Source organism: Entelurus aequoreus, linkage group LG12 (genome assembly GCF_033978785.1).
Source record: "Entelurus aequoreus isolate RoL-2023_Sb linkage group LG12, RoL_Eaeq_v1.1, whole genome shotgun sequence".
NCBI classification, from domain to species: Eukaryota; Metazoa; Chordata; class Actinopteri; order Syngnathiformes; family Syngnathidae; genus Entelurus; species Entelurus aequoreus.
Genome location: NC_084742.1, coordinates 64,301,704 through 64,315,736, shown reverse-complemented (window position 1 = coordinate 64,315,736; position 14,033 = coordinate 64,301,704). Strand labels below are relative to the sequence as shown.

Below are 14,033 nucleotides of genomic sequence, written 5' to 3'. Positions count from 1 at the left end.
TATGATCCTGTAACTACTTGGTATCGGATCGATCCCCCCCACATCTGCGGTCCCCTCCAAGGTTTCTCATTGTAGCCCATTGGGTTGAGTTTTTCCTTGCCCTGATGTGGGATCTGTGGCTTGTGCAGCCCTTTGAGACACTTGTGATTTAGGGCTATATAAATAAACTTTGATGTATTGATTGATTGATACATTTGTGGTATCATCCAAAACTAATGTAAAGTATCAAACAACAGAAGAATAAGTGATTATTACATTTGAACAGAAGTGTAGATAGAACATGTTGAAACAGAAAATAAGCAGATATTAACAGTAAATGAACAAGTGGATTAATAATAAATGTTTACAGTTTGTCCCTTATAATGTGTACAAAATAATAGGTGTGTAAATGACACAATATGTTACTGCATAGACTAATTAGGAGTCTTTGTTTGTTTACTTACTACTAAAAGACAAGTTGTCTAGTATGTTCACTATTTTATTTAAGGACTAAATTACAATAATAAACATGTTTCATGTACCCTAAAACTTTTTGTTACAATAAAGCCAATAATGACATTTTTATGTGGTCCCCTTTATTTAGAAAAGTATCAAAATACATTTTGGTACAGAGACAACCCTACTCGAATCCCCAAACTTGAAGACCAAAGTTCTCAGGACTAACTGTGTGTATTTGTGTTGTCAGAATAATTGTATCTAAGTTATCACAAAACTTTGTGTTGCCGTGAGTTCCCGGCGAGAAGGCAAAAGCTGTCTTTAATCCTACCAAGCAGAAGGCTTGTAAAACTACACTGTGTAGGATGGGAAGCAACATGAAGGTGTTCTGTTTCTTTCATGTATTGTAATCAACAGTAAGATATTGTCTTGACCCGAGATCTACAAAGCGAAGAGGAAGCAGGACCTGACTCCCCTACAGGGACCTCTTCGTTGAACTGTTTTACGACCTTTTCTGTGAACTGTTTGCGACCTTTTCTTTGAACTGTTCTGTAACCAAAGGCGATGGCTGTTTACGACCCCCGTCCCTTAGAAACAGCTGTTGCCATGTAATCAGGGAAAGTCCAAATAAAAGAGGAGGCGTACAATCTTTCGCCAGAGCGTGATGGAGACTGTACAAGAGTACTGTATTTTTCGGAGTATAAGTCGCTCCGGAGTATAAGTTCAGTGTTTCCCATAAACTGCCAACATACCTGTGGCGGTGGGAGCGTGGCCATGGGCGTGGTCACCATGACATCATCGAGTAATTTGCATAATTTACTACAATGATATGATTTTCTCTAAAAAGGCTCAAAAAATGTATACTTACTAATGAATAATAACAGTTTTGTTTTAAACGTCCATCCATCCATCCATCCATTTTACAATATAATTACAACACTTTATGTACATATTTATATACAGATTTGAACAATAAATTATTCACTGAAATATATTTATTAGTTGTGGTTCTTACAAAAAATATATCTTATAAAACATAAAAGCTAAAATTTCTCTTAAAGCTCTGCCCCTTTAATTAGTGCATACTAAATAATTTAACTTTAGCCTACTACTACAACCATATTATTTACCAGCAACATAAAGTGAAACAGAGGCAGAGGTGTCCTGCCAAAGTCAGTAGCAAATAAACAGAAAACAGTAGTGGTGAAATACAAATAAGGCAACAAATTTAAATTTGTGGCGGACGTAATTCTTTCGTGGCGGGCCGCCACAAATAAATGAATGTGTGGGAAACACTGAAGTTGCACTGGCCGAAAATGCATAACAAAGAGGGAAAAAAACATATATAAGTCGCACTGGAGTATAAGTCGCATTTTTTGGGGACATTTATTTGATAAAAGCCAACACCAAGAATAGACATTTGAAAAGCAATTTAAAATAAATAAAGAATAGTGAACAACAGGCTGAATAAGTGTACGTTATATGAGGCATAAATAACCAACTGAGAAGGTGCCTGGTATGTTAACGTAACATATTATGGTAAGAGTCATTCAAATAGCTATAACATATAGAACATGCTATACGTTTACCAAACAATCTGTCACTCCTAATCGCTAAATCCCATGAAATCTTATACGTCTAGTCTCTTACGTGAATGAGATAAATAATATTTGATATTTTACGCTAATGTGTTGATAATTTCACACATAAGTCGCACCCCCGGCCAAACTATGAAAAAAAATGCGACTTATAGTCCGAAAAATACGGTACAGCCCAGACTCCTCAATTGAGCCAAATTTAATTCTGTCTCTGTTTAATTCCTTGCTTCTTGTCTTGTTTAATAGACGTCATCAGTGTTCGAACCTGACAGTGTTTAAGTGCAAAACTGACATATTTTGGGGGAAATGAGTGATTCTCTATCAACACCCGTCCCAGTACTTCTGCCCGTGGCGCATCCCTAACAATAAGTACGGCGCAGCACTAATCCTGGAGTACGTACTTCACGTTCTTATCTAACTCTATCAACAACTCCATCTGGGAGGAAAGCACGAAGCAGAACGAGTGTGTGAGCCGCGCGGTCACGTGACCAGGTCCAAAATGTAATTCTCCCATTTGCATTCTGTTCCCTGGCTGACATTTTGTCAGATTTAACCATCGCGCCGAGGCCTTTTTGGAGATAAAAGCTGCTGCTGCTTGACACGGTGCAACGCTGGTGCTGACTCAGCTAATGTGTGCAAATACACGCTCACTAAGCCCGCCAGGCCGGTGGCCATGAACCTGCGCACCTGCCCTGCGACGTGTCACGCTGCATCATAAACAAATGGGAGTTTGAGCGTCACGTGCTCGCGCGGGGTGTCAAGTGTGACGACAAGAACACGTTGCGCCGGTTGCCTTGACAACAGATAAATGAAAATGGTCATGCCATCAGTCAAGCACCACATTTTGTTCCCAAACATCATCTGGGTTTGTGTGTAACATGACACATGCCTTATAAGGAGATTTAAACCCCTCACCCCACACACACACACACATAAACACACACACACACACACACACACACACACACACTTTAAGCTATCAAATGTCTGTTGCAGCATCAAATAAAGCAGCTTTCACACATATGTGACTTCCTATGTAATAATGGATTATAAGTATTTGACCTAATTCATAATTAATAGAATAATAAATAAAATATAATCAAATACAAAATAAAAATTGTGACATAACTGCATTGTTCATTTCAAAATGAACACTATTTTTCAAATACAGACCCCAAAAGCAGTGAAGTTGTCACGTTGTGTAAATGGTAAATAAAAAGAGAATACAATGATTTGCAAATCCTTTTCAACTTATATTCAATTGAATAGACTGCAAAGACAAGATATTTCATGTTCACACTGAGAAACTTTGTTATTTTTTGCAAATATTCGCTCATTTGGAATTTGATGCCTGCAACGTGTATTTCAAAAAAAGCTGGCACTAGTGGCAAAAAAGACTGAGAAAGTTGAGGAATGCTCATCAAACACTTAGTTGGAACATCCCACAGGTGAACAGGCTAATTGGGAACAGGTGGGTGCCATGATTGGGTATAAAAGCAGCTTCCATGAAATGCTCAGTCGTTCACAAACAAGGACGGGGGCGAGGGTCACCACTTTGTCAACAAATGCCTGAGCAAATTGTTTAAAAACAACATTTCTCAACCAGCTATTGCAAGGAATTTAGGGATTTCACCATCTAAGGTCCGTAATATCATCAAAAGGTTGAGAGAATCTGGAGAAACCAACATTGAATACCCGTGACCTTCGATCCCTCAGGCAGTACTACATGTACAGCATATCACCACATGGGCTCAGGAACACTTCAGAAACCCACTGTCAGTAACTACATCCCGTCGCTACATCTGTAAGTGCAAGTTAAAACTCTACCATGCAAAGCGAAAGTCATTTATCAACAACACCCAGAAACGCCGCCGGCTTCGCTGGGCCCGAGCTCATCTAAGATGGACTGATGCAAAGTGGAAAAGTGTTCTGTGGTCTGACGAGTCCACATTTCAAATTGTTTTTGGAAACTGTGGACGTCAAAGAGGAAAAGAACCATCCGGACTGTTCTAGGCGCAAAGTGTAAAAGGCAGCATGTGTGATGGTATGGGGGTGTATTAGTGCCCAAGACATGGGTAACTTACACATCTGTGAAGGCACCATTAATGTTGAAAGGTACATACAGCTTTTGGAGCAACATATGTTGCCATCCAAGCAAAGTTATCATGGACGCCCCTGCTTATTTCAGCAAGACAATGCCAAGCCACGTGTTACAACAGTGTGGCTTCATAGTAAAAGAGTGCGGGTACTAGACTGGCCTGCCTGTAGTCCAGACCTGTCTCCCATTGAAAATGTGTGGTGCATTATGAAGCCTGAAATAGCACAACGGAGACCCCCGGACTGTTGAACAACTTAAGCTGTACATCAAGCAAGAATGGGAAAGAATTCCACTTCAAAAATGTGTCTCCTCAGTTCCCAAACCTTTACTGAGTGTTGTTAAAAGGAAAGGCCATGTAACACAGTGGTAAAAATGCCCCTGTGACAACTTTTTTTGCATTGTGTTGCTGCCATTAAATTCTAAGTTAATGATTATTTGCTAAAAAAAATAAAGTTTCTCAGTGTGAACATGAAATATCTTGTCTTTGCAGTCTATTCAATTGAATATAAGTTGAAAAGGATTTGCAAATCATTGTATTCTCTTTTTATTTACCATTTACACAACGTGACAACTTCACTGCTTTTGGCTTTTGTAATTGTCTACTTGAAGGTATCTAAAAACAATGAAATATTAGTACATATTGTCAGAAAATGTAGCTGCATTTTTTTTTGTTTTATTCCAAAATGTAATATAAATAAATGCATATCATTATTACATAATTAATAGATGAAGTTACCGCACAATAAAAGTCTTTAAAATGACCCAAATTCGAATGAAGTATTTTGATTAACAAAATGATTTATTATTCAAAAAATGTCATTCAATTGTTCCTAGAAGAAGCTAATGCTAAACAGAAAAGTATTTTGTTTTGTCGTTCGTCTATACATGGTGCAATTGTATGCGTGCAATATGTGTTACTGCACATATTTGGTGTTTTACTTTGTAGCTGTATGTAGAAATGGCAGCTGGTTGCATCAGCTCTGTGCTCTTTCAAGGTCTTTTAATGTTTCCTCTTGTTTTGACCTTACCTTTTGTGTACTTTTTGAATCTGCACTGCAACAGCATCATTTCCCCATTGTGGGATGAATAATATCTAACACAGACCTGGGCAAAATAGGGCCCGCGGGCCACATGCGGCCCATTTTCAATCCTGCCCCGCCAGATGTTCTACATCATTTTTTTAGACCTTTAACATCAAAAGTGTATTTGCCATTATGATGTGCAGTGCGGTTTTTAAATGGCCGTGAGTCTTGAACTATAGAAAGTATTTCAATGGTTAGAATCTGAGCTTTTGAGTGTTATAGGAGTTATTAGGGTAATCTACGTCACAGCAGCTCAGACCAGGAACAAAGCAGAGTGGGCGGGGCTTGTTTTCAGAGCAGCCAGCCCCAAAACAGATGCGGAAGCAAGATTTTTACAACAAAGTTCTGCATAGAAGTGATAATAAATCATATTGCAGGTGTTTATTACACTTGTTTGTTTATTATACTTGTTGTGTTTTGCTCGATTGTAAAAGATGTCTATGGAGGAGCTGGTCTGAGAAGTTAAATACAGTGTTTCCCACACATTCATTTATTTGTGGCGGCCCGCCACGAAAGAATTACGTTCGCCACAAATAATTAAAAATAATAATAATAATTATTATTATTTTTTATTTTTTTTTGTCCTGTCCAGCTTCTCAGGCAAATCATATAGTTGATGTCGACGCCCATATAGGCTGTTCAGATTTACTTTACAAAAGAGAAGTGTAGGATACTTCTCTTGTTGCCTTATTTGTATTTGACCACTACTGTTTTCTGTTTATTTGTTACTGACTGTGGCAGGACACCTCTGCCTCTGTTTCACTTTATGTTGCTGGTAAATAAATGATAAATGATAAATGGGTTATACGTGTATAGCGCTTTTCTACCTTCAAGGTACTCAAAGCGCTTTGACAGTATTTCCACATTCACCCATTCACACACACATTCACACACTGATGGCGGGAGCTGCCATGCAAGGCGCTAACCAGCAGCCATCAGGAGCAAGGGTGAAGTGTCTTGCCCAAGGACACAACGGACGTGACTAGGATGGTAGAAGGTGGGGATTGAATATGGTTGTAGTAGTAGGCTAAAGTTAAATTATTTAGTATGCACTAATTAAAGGGGCAGAGCTTTAAGAGACATTTTAGCTTTTATATTTTATAAGATATATTTTTTGTAAGAACCACAATTAATAAATATATTTCAGTGAATAACTTATTGTTCAAATTTGTATATAAATATGTACATAAAGTGTTGTAATTATATTGTAAAATGGATGGATTGATGGATGGATGGACGTTTAAAACAAAACTGTTATTATTAATTAGCAAGTATACATTTTTGGAGCCTTTTTAGAGAAAATCATATCATTGTAGTAAATTATGCAAATTACTCGATGTCATGGTGACCACGCCCATAGCCACGCCCCCACCACCACAGGTATCTTGGCAGTTTATGGGAAACATTGAACCGATACCGATAATTTCCGATATTACATTTTAAAGCATTTATCGGCCGATAATATCGGCAGTCCGATATTATCGGACATCCCTAGTATATATCATTTATACACACATACACCTTGGCCGCCTAGAAAATGTTTTTCTCTCAAAAGTCAAAATATTTGCCCAGCTCCTATGTTAAATTGAGTGATTCCCACATGACGGGGGAGGGGAATCAGAAAAAAAATCAGACGCATCCTTGCTCCAAACCAACAGAGGGCAGCGTAGTAAAGAAGGGCTGATCAAAACTACTGTTGCTGAATAAAATACTCTGACATTTAAAAACACTTGTCCATCTCTCATATGGGCAAGTTGAAACAAACCAAAATACAGCAAATGGCGTTTAAATACTTAGCGTGATGAACGTTTATAATGACGCACGTGTAGTGAGAAGGAATACTTCAAAGTGGCAAAACCAGAAAATCCGAATACAATCTCAGACCTTCACTACAGATCGGTGCATGTGCAGATGTATGCTGGGACACATCGCAGAGCTCGCTCTCACATCAACTAATGAGCCGAATTGTGTTCAAAGGTCAGACAGATCCTCCGGCTTCCAAAATGCAATGAAGTGATTGGGGGAAGATTCCATTTCCAAATATTTTGAGATGCTGCTCTTCCCTCCCGTCGCACACATTAGCCTGATAATAAGCCCCAGGCTGCAGCAGGAGGAGGAGGCCTGCAAAGACTCCCCCGGGGCCACAAGTTGACATGTACAAGCTTGACAGAGAACTACAGTCAGCACCTGAGTGTTCCTCACGCAAACTTGAAGATGGTGAAGCCCCGGAGGAGCTCATCAAGATGACTATCTAATTAGAAGCAAAACTCTCCAAGGACCTACTTGGACGAGGATCTCTTAGCAAGCGTGACCTTTAAATAGGAAGTAACACTTCACATTGTACACGTTGTTTTGAAGGACATACTGTATGAACGCTAGTCAAAGATACTCTCGAACTAAATTGTTTTGGGGCCAAACTTCCAGACAGCTAAAGACCGGGGGGGGGGGGGGGGGGCAGACTTCTCCCTTCACTATTACCAGAGGTGGGTAGAGTTGTACTCAAGTAAGAGTACTGTTACTTTAGAGATTTATTACTCAAGTAAAAGTAAGGAGTAGTCACCCAAATATTTACTTGAGTAAAAATAAAAAGTATGTTGTGAAAAATCTACTCAAGTACTGAGTAACTGATGAGTAACCTGTTCGTTTAATGATGACGGCAACAAATAAAGCACAAAAACATAAGAATAGCAATGAGCAAATTCAGAGCCAGGAATATCTCTTAAGCAACTAAAACAATAATATATATTAAATAATAATACATTAACATAAAAAAAATTAAAGCAAATTGAGCCACAATAACTTAACAGCACCATAGGCTCAGTAGGCAGAGATTACAAAGGAAAATAACAAGTTAGCCTTTACGCAAACCATAAACTGATAGGTGTGGGCTGCACCTGGGAAAACACTGTGCGCTTCTGATTGGTGTTTCTATGCATGCATGTGTGTGTGTGCGTGTGTGTGTGTGTGTGTGTCTCTGTCTGTCTATGAGGCTGCAGTGCATTAATAAATGTCCCCACACGATGTACATTTGACAGTGATTCATAGCAGGGAAGCTAACATCAGCCTAAGGTGACAGCCAAAATATCTACTAACGTTACTTACCGCCATGTGCTTCCTCAAATTTGATGTTGAGTTCATGTAAACTTAAGCTTGTTGTTGTTTGCCGCTGAAACTTTATGTGCAGTTAATCATGTGACCGTCTGGCTCTGTTTGATTGGTGAAACGGAGTCAAACGTCACCAGTGACTGCACTTGATTGGTGAAACGGAGTCAAACGTCACCAGGGACTGTATTTGATTGGTGAATCGGAGTCAACGTCACCGGTGACTGCATTTGATTGGTGAAACGGAGTCAAACGTCACCAGTGACTGCACTTGATTGGTGAAACGGAGTCAAACGTCACCAGTGACTGCACTTGATTGGTGAAACGGAGTCAAACGTCACCAGTGACTGCATTTGATTGGTGAAACAGAGTCAAACGTCACCAGTGACTGTATTTGATTGGTGAATCGGAGTCAAACGTCACCAGTGACTGCACTTGATTGGTGAAACGGAGTCAAACGTCACCAGTGACTGCACTTGATTGGTGAAACGGAGTCAAACGTCACTTGATTGGTGAAACGGAGTCAAACGTCACCAGTGACTGCATTTGATTGGTGAAACGGAGTCAAACGTCACCAGTGACTGCATTTGATTGGTGAAACGGAGTCAAACGTCACCAGTGACTGCATTTGATTGGTGAAACGGAGTCAAACATCACCAGTGACTGCATTTGATTGGTGAAACGGAGTCAAACGTCACCAGTGACTGCATTTGATTGGTGAAACGGAGTCAAACGTCACCAGTGACTGCATTTGATTGGTGAAACGGAGTCAAACGTCACCAGTGACTGCACTTGATTGGTGAAACGGAGTCAAACGTCACCAGTGACTGCACTTGATTGGTGAAACGGAGTCAAACGTCACCAGTGACTGCATTTGATTGGTGAAACAGAGTCAAACGTCACCAGTGACTGTATTTGATTGGTGAATCGGAGTCAAACGTCACCAGTGACTGCACTTGATTGGTGAAACGGAGTCAAACGTCACCAGTGACTGCACTTGATTGGTGAAACGGAGTCAAACGTCACCAGTGACTGCACTTGATTGGTGAAACGGAGTCAAACGTCACTTGATTGGTGAAACGGAGTCAAACGTCACCAGTGACTGCATTTGATTGGTGAAACGGAGTCAAACGTCACCAGTGACTGCATTTGATTGGTGAAACGGAGTCAAACGTCACCAGTGACTGCATTTGATTGGTGAAACGGAGTCAAACGTCACCAGTGACTGCATTTGATTGGTGAAACGGAGTCAAACCTCACCAGTGACTGCATTTGATTGGTGAAACGGAGTCAAACGTCACCAGTGACTGCATTTGATTTGTGAAACGGAGTCAAACGTCACCAGTGACTGCATTTGATTGGTGAAACGGAGTCAAACATCACCAGTGACTGCATTTGATTGGTGAAACGGAGTCAAACGTCACCAGTGACTGCATTTGATTGGTGAAACGGAGTCAAACGTCACCAGTGACTGCATTTGATTGGTGAATCGGAGTCAAACGTCACCAGTGACTGCACTTGATTGGTGAAACAGAGTCAAACGTCACCAGTGACTGTATTTGATTGGTGAATCGGAGTCAAACGTCACCAGTGACTGCACTTGATTGGTGAAACGGAGTCAAACGTCACCAGTGACTGCACTTGATTGGTGAAACGGAGTCAAACGTCACTTGATTGGTGAAACGGAGTCAAACGTCACCAGTGACTGCATTTGATTGGTGAAACGGAGTCAAACGTCACCAGTGACTGCATTTGATTGGTGAAACGGAGTCAAACGTCACCAGTGACTGCATTTGATTGGTGAAACGGAGTCAAACATCACCAGTGACTGCATTTGATTGGTGAAACGGAGTCAAACGTCACCAGTGACTGCATTTGATTGGTGAAACGGAGTCAAACGTCACCAGTGACTGCATTTGATTGGTGAAACGGAGTCAAACGTCACCAGTGACTGCACTTGATTGGTGAAACGGAGTCAAACGTCACCAGTGACTGCATTTGATTGGTGAAACAGAGTCAAACGTCACCAGTGACTGTATTTGATTGGTGAATCGGAGTCAAACGTCACCAGTGACTGCACTTGATTGGTGAAACGGAGTCAAACGTCACCAGTGACTGCACTTGATTGGTGAAACGGAGTCAAACGTCACCAGTGACTGCACTTGATTGGTGAAACGGAGTCAAACGTCACTTGATTGGTGAAACGGAGTCAAACGTCACCAGTGACTGCATTTGATTGGTGAAACGGAGTCAAACGTCACCAGTGACTGCATTTGATTGGTGAAACGGAGTCAAACGTCACCAGTGACTGCATTTGATTGGTGAAACGGAGTCAAACGTCACCAGTGACTGCATTTGATTGGTGAAACGGAGTCAAACGTCACCAGTGACTGCATTTGATTGGTGAAACGGAGTCAAACCTCACCAGTGACTGCATTTGATTGGTGAAACGGAGTCAAACGTCACCAGTGACTGCATTTGATTTGTGAAACGGAGTCAAACGTCACCAGTGACTGCATTTGATTGGTGAAACGGAGTCAAACATCACCAGTGACTGCATTTGATTGGTGAAACGGAGTCAAACGTCACCAGTGACTGCATTTGATTGGTGAAACGGAGTCAAACGTCACCAGTGACTGCATTTGATTGGTGAAACGGAGTCAAACGTCACCAGTGACTGTATTTGATTGGTGAATCGGAGTCAAACGTCACCAGTGACTGCACTTGATTGGTGAAACGGAGTCAAACGTCACCAGTGACTGCACTTGATTGGTGAAACGGAGTCAAACGTCACTTGATTGGTGAAACGGAGTCAAACGTCACCAGTGACTGCATTTGATTGGTGAAACGGAGTCAAACGTCACCAGTGACTGCATTTGATTGGTGAAACGGAGTCAAACGTCACCAGTGACTGCATTTGATTGGTGAAACGGAGTCAAACATCACCAGTGACTGCATTTGATTGGTGAAACGGAGTCAAACGTCACCAGTGACTGCATTTGATTGGTGAAACGGAGTCAAACGTCACCAGTGACTGCATTTGATTGGTGAAACGGAGTCAAACGTCACCAGTGACTGCACTTGATTGGTGAAACGGAGTCAAACGTCACCAGTGACTGCACTTGATTGGTGAAACGGAGTCAAACGTCACCAGTGACTGCATTTGATTGGTGAAACAGAGTCAAACGTCACCAGTGACTGTATTTGATTGGTGAATCGGAGTCAAACGTCACCAGTGACTGCACTTGATTGGTGAAACGGAGTCAAACGTCACCAGTGACTGCACTTGATTGGTGAAACGGAGTCAAACGTCACCAGTGACTGCACTTGATTGGTGAAACGGAGTCAAACGTCACTTGATTGGTGAAACGGAGTCAAACGTCACCAGTGACTGCATTTGATTGGTGAAACGGAGTCAAACGTCACCAGTGACTGCATTTGATTGGTGAAACGGAGTCAAACGTCACCAGTGACTGCATTTGATTGGTGAAACGGAGTCAAACGTCACCAGTGACTGCATTTGATTGGTGAAACGGAGTCAAACCTCACCAGTGACTGCATTTGATTGGTGAAACGGAGTCAAACGTCACCAGTGACTGCATTTGATTTGTGAAACGGAGTCAAACGTCACCAGTGACTGCATTTGATTGGTGAAACGGAGTCAAACATCACCAGTGACTGCATTTGATTGGTGAAACGGAGTCAAACGTCACCAGTGACTGCATTTGATTGGTGAAACGGAGTCAAACGTCACCAGTGACTGCATTTGATTGGTGAAACGGAGTCAAACGTCACCAGTGACTGCATTTGATTGGTGAAACGGAGTCAAACGTCACCAGTGACTGCACTTGATTGGTGAAACGGAGTCAAACGTCACCAGTGACTGCACTTGATTGGTGAAACGGAGTCAAACGTCACCAGTGACTGCATTTGATTGGTGAAACAGAGTCAAACGTCACCAGTGACTGCATTTGATTGGTGAAACGGAGTCAAACGTCACCAGTGACTGCACTTGATTGGTGAAACGGAGTCAAACGTCACCAGGGACTGTATTTGATTGGTGAATCGGAGTCAAACGTCACCGGTGACTGCATTTGATTGGTGAAACGGAGTCAAACGTCACCAGTGACTGCACTTGATTGGTGAAACGGAGTCAAACGTCACCAGTGACTGCACTTGATTGGTGAAACGGAGTCAAACGTCACCAGTGACTGCATTTGATTGGTGAAACAGAGTCAAACGTCACCAGTGACTGTATTTGATTGGTGAATCGGAGTCAAACGTCACCAGTGACTGCACTTGATTGGTGAAACGGAGTCAAACGTCACCAGTGACTGCACTTGATTGGTGAAACGGAGTCAAACGTCACTTGATTGGTGAAACGGAGTCAAACGTCACCAGTGACTGCATTTGATTGGTGAAACGGAGTCAAACGTCACCAGTGACTGCATTTGATTGGTGAAACGGAGTCAAACGTCACCAGTGACTGCATTTGATTGGTGAAACGGAGTCAAACATCACCAGTGACTGCATTTGATTGGTGAAACGGAGTCAAACGTCACCAGTGACTGCATTTGATTGGTGAAACGGAGTCAAACGTCACCAGTGACTGCATTTGATTGGTGAAACGGAGTCAAACGTCACCAGTGACTGCACTTGATTGGTGAAACGGAGTCAAACGTCACCAGTGACTGCATTTGATTGGTGAAACAGAGTCAAACGTCACCAGTGACTGTATTTGATTGGTGAATCGGAGTCAAACGTCACCAGTGACTGCACTTGATTGGTGAAACGGAGTCAAACGTCACCAGTGACTGCACTTGATTGGTGAAACGGAGTCAAACGTCACCAGTGACTGCACTTGATTGGTGAAACGGAGTCAAACGTCACTTGATTGGTGAAACGGAGTCAAACGTCACCAGTGACTGCATTTGATTGGTGAAACGGAGTCAAACGTCACCAGTGACTGCATTTGATTGGTGAAACGGAGTCAAACGTCACCAGTGACTGCATTTGATTGGTGAAACGGAGTCAAACGTCACCAGTGACTGCATTTGATTGGTGAAACGGAGTCAAACCTCACCAGTGACTGCATTTGATTGGTGAAACGGAGTCAAACGTCACCAGTGACTGCATTTGATTTGTGAAACGGAGTCAAACGTCACCAGTGACTGCATTTGATTGGTGAAACGGAGTCAAACATCACCAGTGACTGCATTTGATTGGTGAAACGGAGTCAAACGTCACCAGTGACTGCATTTGATTGGTGAAACGGAGTCAAACGTCACCAGTGACTGCATTTGATTGGTGAATCGGAGTCAAACGTCACCAGTGACTGCACTTGATTGGTGAAACAGAGTCAAACGTCACCAGTGACTGTATTTGATTGGTGAATCGGAGTCAAACGTCACCAGTGACTGCACTTGATTGGTGAAACGGAGTCAAACGTCACCAGTGACTGCACTTGATTGGTGAAACGGAGTCAAACGTCACTTGATTGGTGAAACGGAGTCAAACGTCACCAGTGACTGCATTTGATTGGTGAAACGGAGTCAAACGTCACCAGTGACTGCATTTGATTGGTGAAACGGAGTCAAACGTCACCAGTGACTGCATTTGATTGGTGAAACGGAGTCAAACATCACCAGTGACTGCATTTGATTGGTGAAACGGAGTCAAACGTCACCAGTGACTGCATTTGATTGGTGAAACGGAGTC

General features: G+C 41.9%; 1 protein-coding gene across 3 annotated transcripts in view; it reads right to left on the bottom strand.

The window, feature by feature from the left end:
- tmcc3 (transmembrane and coiled-coil domain family 3) overlaps positions 1–14,033 on the bottom strand; it is a 70,819-nt gene that overhangs the window by 7,441 nt on the left and 49,345 nt on the right. The gene's annotated exons all lie outside the window — the stretch shown is intronic.